The sequence below is a fragment of the Rhynchophorus ferrugineus genome, unplaced genomic scaffold (genome assembly GCF_030347505.1).
Source record: "Rhynchophorus ferrugineus isolate W39M unplaced genomic scaffold, kcgeb_rfMv2 rfM9, whole genome shotgun sequence".
In the NCBI taxonomy this organism is placed as follows: domain Eukaryota; kingdom Metazoa; phylum Arthropoda; class Insecta; order Coleoptera; family Curculionidae; genus Rhynchophorus; species Rhynchophorus ferrugineus.
Genome location: NW_027472588.1, coordinates 33,623,998 through 33,632,368, shown reverse-complemented (window position 1 = coordinate 33,632,368; position 8,371 = coordinate 33,623,998).

Genomic DNA, 8,371 nt, shown 5'->3' with positions numbered 1-8,371 from the left:
TCCCACGTCAGAATATATTACGATTCTTATTGGGTCTCTTTTTTTCTCCGGCTCGTTATTGATTCCGATAGTTAAAGAAGAACAGGAAAGTTATTGTTTCTAGTTTGTTGAGGGGTAAATACTTTTTATGGCAAAAGGGCGGCATAACAACAACCATGAAATATAAGTTTATGTTGAATCGAACTCTGTTAAATGAAGTAAAATGATTACATGTAAATTAATTAAACACAACCATCGTTTAAATCATAATGAGAAAGAGAAAGAATTCAAATATAAATTAATACTAAGCAAAAGAAGAAAAATACAAAAAAGCATAAAACTATAATGAAATGGAAATATAAAACATGCCTGAATCCTTCTTAATCTTGAAGAAAAGTTTATGAGGCCCAGCCAGCCCGGCTAAATATGGCTACACAAATATTATATTCAGAAATAAAACAGAAGTATTTATATAAATCATTCAACACCGGAACCATCAAGTGATCACTGTGAAGTCGGTGCCGAGCCCAAACAATACAAAAATAATAATATACTTTTGTAATATATACAAAGTAAAAGCGAAAATAAAATTATAAATAGATAAATAGTTTTAGGTAGGTATTAAGCTAAATTGTGTGTATATAGTAGAATATAAAATAAGTGTAGTTGATAAATTAAATAAGGTTTTTGTTTATTTTTATTTAATTATTACAACGTTTAATATGTACATATTATTTTTAAAATGCATACGGGCTTGCAGGTTAAACTAATGAAACTTCTCCATCATCCGGACTATCAGCTACTAAAATCGTATCTCACTGACAGACATTTTATTGTAAATCAAGGCGATGAACATACCGAATTAAATCCCATATAATCAGGAGTTCCGCAAGGTAGTGTACTGGGTCCAGTACTGTATCTTCTGTATACAGCTGATCTTCCCACCACAAAAATAACTACTGTGGCAACATATGCAGACGATACAGCAATCTTAGCATTCCATGAAGATCCAGTCACAGCATCAATAAACCTACAAACCCACCTGGAGCAAATACAATTATGGTTGAAGACATGGCGCATTAAAGCCAATGAATCAAAATCCACGCATATAACGTTTACCCTGCGTAGAAGAACATGTCCACCAGTGCATATCAATCATCGTCAACTCCCCCAAGCAGAGCATGTTAAATATCTTGGTATGCATTTAGATCGACGCCTAACCTGGAAGAAGCACATACTCTCTAAACGGAAACAACTGGGATAATTTTATTATATCAAATGTATTGGCTCATTGGGCGCAAATCCATGTTATCATAAGATATCAAGGTATTGCTCTATGAGTCTGTACTCAAGCCCAATTGGACATATGGAATTCAACTATGGGGTACCGCTAGCAAATCTAATATATCCATTCAACGGTTCCAAAATAAGGTGTTGCGTGCCATTGTTGATGCTCCGTACTATATTTCAAATAAAGTGATACAACGCGATATTCCTCTAGAACCTATAACGAGTGTAATCCAACGTGTTTGTGTGAAGTACTTCAAAAGAGTGTCAGTGCATCCCAATGTACTCGATAATCAGCTAAATATGGGACGTGATAGTGAAGTGCGTAGACTAAAACCTTTAACACCACCTGATCTGATTACTGGACATATGTAGAGTTTAGAATAAGCATTAGAATAGGACTAATTAATTAAGATAATATTTTATACAGAAGATTGCTTAACGAAGTGATTTTCTACCTGCCATGTATATATAATATAAACAGAAGAAATACTTATTGCCAATAGGGCAGATTGTGGACTCACGAAGAGTAATAAAAAAAAATTAAAATGTTTTTTGTTAATAAATCTAAATTTGACAATTTTTTAATTTTTAGTGATTTCCTTATTTATTTGTTATCTGCTTAATCTTCTTACATCAGTTGGGGTTTTTACTGTCATGTGAAACATTTCATACTGAGGAGACATTCATCTCAGCTTCCAATTTCTCTGCTCCTCGCCATTACTTCCCATATTATCTTTACCTGTCTTGTGTCCATATCCTGTAAATATCACCACCATACGAGTCTCCTTTCTCTATGTACTCTTCTACTGATTCAAAATTAAGGTAATTTCTTTTATCTTTATTTATCATCCTGTCCACCTTTGTTGCACCCCTCAGAAGTATTTAATTTATGCTACTCGTTTCTTACTTTTATTTCTCCTTGGAAATATTGGAATCTTAGGATTGGTCTGTAAATTGCTTTGTGCATTTCCATATTAGTTCTGTTTGATATTTTCTTTTCATTAATGAATTTGCTATCTAGAATGAAGTACAAGTTTATGTTTTTTCCTATTACGGCATTCATTTCTCTCTCCTTCATTTACTTGTTCCAATTTTTATATCCTCAATTTATATATTTACTAGTTCTGGCTTTCCAATCACCATTTTTATGTTTTTATTTTATACATTATCGTTCTATGTTCTCTCAATGGTATGTTTTATATTTTTAGGATTTCCTGTAACAGTTCCGTCCTCCACTTTTCTTTTATTATACTCTATTATTTAGAGATAATTATACTCTATAATTCTTCAATTATTATCTCCTCTATTCTGTCACTTTCTTGCCTTGTTTATTATTATTGTGTTTACAATACAATCTTATTTACATTCAAACATTAGTATTAATTTAAATCCTTTTTATTCTCTGGATATTTATGTCTCGTAAAAAGGTTACAGGACACTCAGAATCACTACCTGAAAGTGGATTTAGTATCAAAGTATATCACTATGTCACTTGAACTCAGAGTATTTTGTTCATTTTACAGTGTTTTGTGCTGCTCTGGGTTTTTTTCTGAATGGTTAATTTGTTCATAAAATATTTCACTGTCCTTTCTCTAATTTCATTCTATTCTATTAATTCCTTTTATGATATATTTATATATATTTATTATACTAGAACTATAAAGTATAAATTATAACTATTTTTTATAACATCTTTATTAGATACGCTTAGTACAATCTTAATTTACAATTAATTTATTACTGCTTTTCCTATGTACTTGGATTAATTAACAAGCAAGACGACTGCGAGAAAATAGATCAATAAGTATTCCTCAATTATAAAATTATAATAACTTATAGCTATAGTTTACACTAAATGTATACACTTTATATAAGTTCGTATGGTTGGGCTTGCGTCAATCTCCTGACATCCTGAGCGCTGTCCAGCAGTTGTATTGCTTCCTCATTAGTATGATTTAGTAATCTTGTTTCGTGTTTCAAGGCAAAATCTTGGATAACTTCGCAAATCCATTTGATTTCCAGATCATCGTGGTTATTATTTATTTTTGTGGTTTTATTTCTCCGTTGGTTAGATAGCGATAGGCAATGGTAATCAATCGAAGAACGTTGTTTTGACAGCGTTGTATGACTAGTTTATAATTGTATTATAGATAAACCTTTCTGATTTTAGATCAAGTTGAAAGTATGTTCCAACTAATCAGTATAGTTGTTTTATTTTGGCTCTAATGTGTTTTGCTTTTTGTCTAACGTGATGTTTCCAATTTAATCTACCGTCAAGATGGATTCCAAGGTATTTAGCTGATTCTGCTTGAGGAATCGGGCATCCATTAAGTGATATAATTAAGTTTTTATTATTTCGCCACAATGTAAAATTAACGCGGACAGATTTGGAGCTATTAAGTTTAATTTTCCAATCTTTCATCCTTTTGTAGATTCTGTTGACTGTCACTTGCATTTTTTCATAACTATTTTACAAGCCAGAAATTGATGCTAAAGTGATCCAAAAACTGATGTGTAGCAACAGATTATTAATAATTTAAACCATACATAAAGGCCAATGCTCCAGAGATTCCCTGGTGACTGATGAGTGTAGCGTTATTGACTAGCAGTGTTGTTGTTCAATATTAAAAGTTTATTGGTTATTTTGAAGCAAATTATCTGGACATAATAAGTTGATGCCATACAAGCAGATGCTAAAACCCATGTGGACTATGGAATTCGGAAAAACAACATAATTTGCATAGATGGAACACATAGGACAAATAGAAGAAATTATAGATTATTAATAACACATTGGTAAATATTTTAAACCATCGAAAATTGTAAAAGTGTTTCTAAATTCTAAATTGGAAAAAATAAATTACCCAACTGTGTTGATTATTGTGATGAAAATATAGAAACATGATGTATACTTATATTTGATGGTTTGACATAAATTCTAAAAATAATCTTACTTATGATACTTTGTTATAATATTCAGTGACGTTGTAATTTACTCTTATTTATTAAATAAATAAATTATTGAAAGTTAATTTAAATTATAAAAAAAGTCATTTAAAAAAGTTAGTGATTATTAGCTCTAGAGATAGTTAATGAAAACAACTCTTAGCAACTTGTCATTTTTAAATTTATAAAATACCGATAACCGTTAATAAATCTTAACATTTTTCTGTTCGACTCTCATGTGTTACATAAATCTGCTATCGATTTGGCGACGTTTCCTATCAGTCACGCACCGCAATCTGTATGCAGCACGACTCCGTCGAACTCACCTCGCGCCCTGGACCAAGGAAAATCGCATTACAGGACGTCGACGCGTATGTGCTCGGAATCCGGTCCAATCCGGGCCGCGTTTTATCAACTCCAATTATCCGAAATTAATACGGCACGAGAAAAAAATGCGAACGGAAGAACGGAGGAAGAAAAGTAACCGGGGCCGGCGGTTCGGCTAAATAGCCGCCGCCCTCACCTTGGCGCTGAAATATGTCGTGGAGACGACAGCGGGAGTCCCGGGGGAGAGGACGTTAAGCGACCGATTTGTCGCCGAGAGTCATTAACGTCGGCACGGCCGTTTCCCGGGGGAGTCTTTGCCCGGATGGGTCTCTAAACACAATCCAATCGGCGGGAACAGGACTAGAATGATCGTTCTCGACCAGCAACGTATTCGTGGACGACAGGCTCGGTAATTACATCGACGAATGGTATAGGTTTCAATCGGAGGGGAAATATTTGTGGGATTTTTAATGCCTTTTATGAATGTTATATGACGTCATTAAAAACAGATTACTTGTACATACTTTTCAGTAAATTTATGTCATTAACATATGTTAGACATCGGTCTAGTGTCCGGTAATTAGATTGTCTAGATGTCGAGATTAGAGAAGTCTCGATAAGGGCCTCTTTTATATTAGAATAGCGTTCAATAAACCGATTCGTATAGACAACAGTAAAAGCCGAAAGAAATTAAAAGAATATAACAAAAAACATATACACACAGAGTTGCGGATAAAGCAATTGAGGACAATTATCTTGGTAATAGAATATACAATATATATAATATTTTGAAATAAATCGATCAAGATTCTTGAAACAAAATGGAATCAACGACATGATGCTTCAAATATTTCAACAGAAAAATAATCCAAAAGGAAAATGTAAGATGGAAACACAGCAATACTTTCCAACAGCCAAATGTAGAAATATGTTTTACTAAAAGCGTAATATATTACCTCATTGTTTTTCTCACTTTGATCTATTAGTATTTCAATTTTGTTTTCTCCTTTCATAAAAATTGTATTTATTCTTTTTTTTTTCTACATTTCAAAGTATTTTACCAATGAGCTTCGAACCACGGTCCTCGGTATTAAACCTACAGACTGACGAGTAACCAACTCAAAAATCATCCCAGAAGACATCCGGTCTTACCCAGCCTGTTTGCTGGAGTGACTGGGACCATTTTCCTTGTCTGATTTTGAACTCTTACCTAGGACAGTCAGAAATATTAAAAAATCACAAACATAAATTTACGACCATTCAAACCCACGAGTATCGCAACAGTAGGTGCCAACCAAGCCGACTTGTATTTATTCTAATTTTTGTTTTAATATTTTATTTATATTGGACGTGTGTTACTTACATTATGTTTGTGTATTTTGTTTCATTTATTGCACTAAAATGTTATACGATATATAAACCGAGTTATATAAACCGAAGCAAAAATTTTACAAAGCTTCAAGTCTTTTGTTAACAATATATTTCACATTTTTCACACACATACACATCCTAAACATTCATGACATTTTATTTAAAAATCTACTTTTTGAATCAAAAACCATAGTTATAAAAGTATACAACTATGGCCATTCGGATTTTACCGTCGTCTAATTCGTATTCGGTTTCATAGCTGGTTCAGTTGGTGAAATTCCGGTGAAAATATCATATATCATTCAGGCTGTCTTCTACTTCAATTATCAGTAATCAACATAACAAAATCCTGTATTATAAGTGCACCCAGATAGTACAAGACTGATTACTTACACCGAGACCTTCTGATATCGACTGTCACTAGAAGTTTAAGTATTTGATAGAACTATTGTTTGATCTTACACCTGATTCATAAAAATACCCGAAAAATTCGTCAAAGAAAAATTTTTTAAGTTTTAAACGTGACACAAATGAAAACGATCACTAGTAAACACCTAACACGGAAACAAACGAAGGAAATTGTTTTACATTTAAGTTTTTTTTTCGGGGAAAACGCCACCGTTAACTCGTCCGTATTTATTCCGTGCCGAGACAAAAAAGAATCGAGCTCGCCACTTAACCACGTCGTTTCTCTTCGTTTTGGAGGGTGCGATCCGAAGTGTGGGTAATACAATAACGAGGACAAAAACAAACCGCACAAAAGAGATTGGAGAAATTTCCAAACGGCCAAGTCGAAACTGGGCAAAAAAAGAGAGAATCCCTTTTTAGTATCAGACATAATCGAACGAGAAGTTTCCAGTCGTGGTGTCTTGTGCCTCATTAGTTCGGATATTTACTAGAGAATGTTGAAAACTTATGGTCTTTGGTTCTTTTTTCGTTTAAAATAATCCCTTATTATGGGTCTAAATCTGTATATATATATATATATATATATATATATATATATATATATAAAGTATAAAGTAAATATAAATAATAAAAGTAAATATAAAAGATGAATACTAACTGTTTGGGTAAAAACATTAAGGAGAATGCAATGATTAAATCTATTTATATCATGAATAGTGTACATGAATAGTAAAAGAAGAAAGTGAAAATAAATACAGTGATATCAAAATTGTGATAAGGAAATTATGATAAGGAAACAAAAACTAAACGTTAAAAGGTAAACATGATTTCTAATGAAAGAATTTTACATTACTAGGATATACAATTGTTAAATGGGTGGATTACGCCTCCAAGGGATACAACTACATACTGCTTAGGAATCTACCTCATAGGTGGTGTGGTGTCTTGTGCCTCATTAGTTCGGATATTTACTAGAGAATGTTGAAAACTTATGGTTATATATATATATATATATATATATATATATATATATATATAGTATAAAGTAAATATAAATATATATATATATATATATATAAACAAAAAGTACAAAATAAAAAGGTATAAAGGTAAAAAAAGATATAAAAACACAATGTTTATATTTATATTATATTTATATTTATCCAGAGCCATAATAGGAATATTTTGCAGTTGTTCGATAGTATTTAGTTTTTAAAGCTTTACGAAAAAATTACATCTTACATTAGATATACTTTGTACAATCTTAAGTTACAAATTAATTTATAACTACTGTTCTATTGTACTTGTATTAATAGACAAGCAGAGCGAACTACTAAAGTTAAAAATACACTTATAAACTAAACAAGTTCGTGTGGTTTGGTTCGCTTCAATCTTCTGGTGTTGTCCTGTAGCTGTATTGCTTCAACGCCGCTATTATTTAGCAACCTTATTTCATGTTTTAAGGCGAAACCTTGAATCAATTCGTATATCCATTTGATTTCGAGATCATCATGCAGCTCTGCGTTGGATTAATAATTGGTTTGATGTTTTCGCGCAAACCCATATTTGCACCCTCATATTTGTAATAGATCTAAATTGACTTTATGAATTACTGATAAATCAATCTCTTTTTTGTTTTTAAGTTTTTTGCTTGAGTTTTGGTCTAATCTGTTCTGTTTTTGTTTAACATGATGTTTCCAATTTAAATCATCAAGATGTATGCCGAGGTATAGAGCTGATTCTCATTTCTCCAGTCTCTAGTCCATCAATAGATCTTGTTGACTGCCACTTGTACTTCTTCTACAGCCTTAGGCAGATCTTTTGCCATCATCCAAGTACTAGTTCTTTTATTAATGGGGTGTCAGCAGTGTGGAGCAGATAAACAAGTGTAAAGTATTGAAAATGCCCCTTCATGTGAGGGTCTAAATTTTCTTTCAAAAAGATATTGCTCCAGCAGGCGACAGTAATTCGAATGTTATTATATTTATAGGGTGTTAAGCCTTCTCGTTAAAGCCAAAAGAAATAATAAGTTAGAAAATAATAGTAGTTC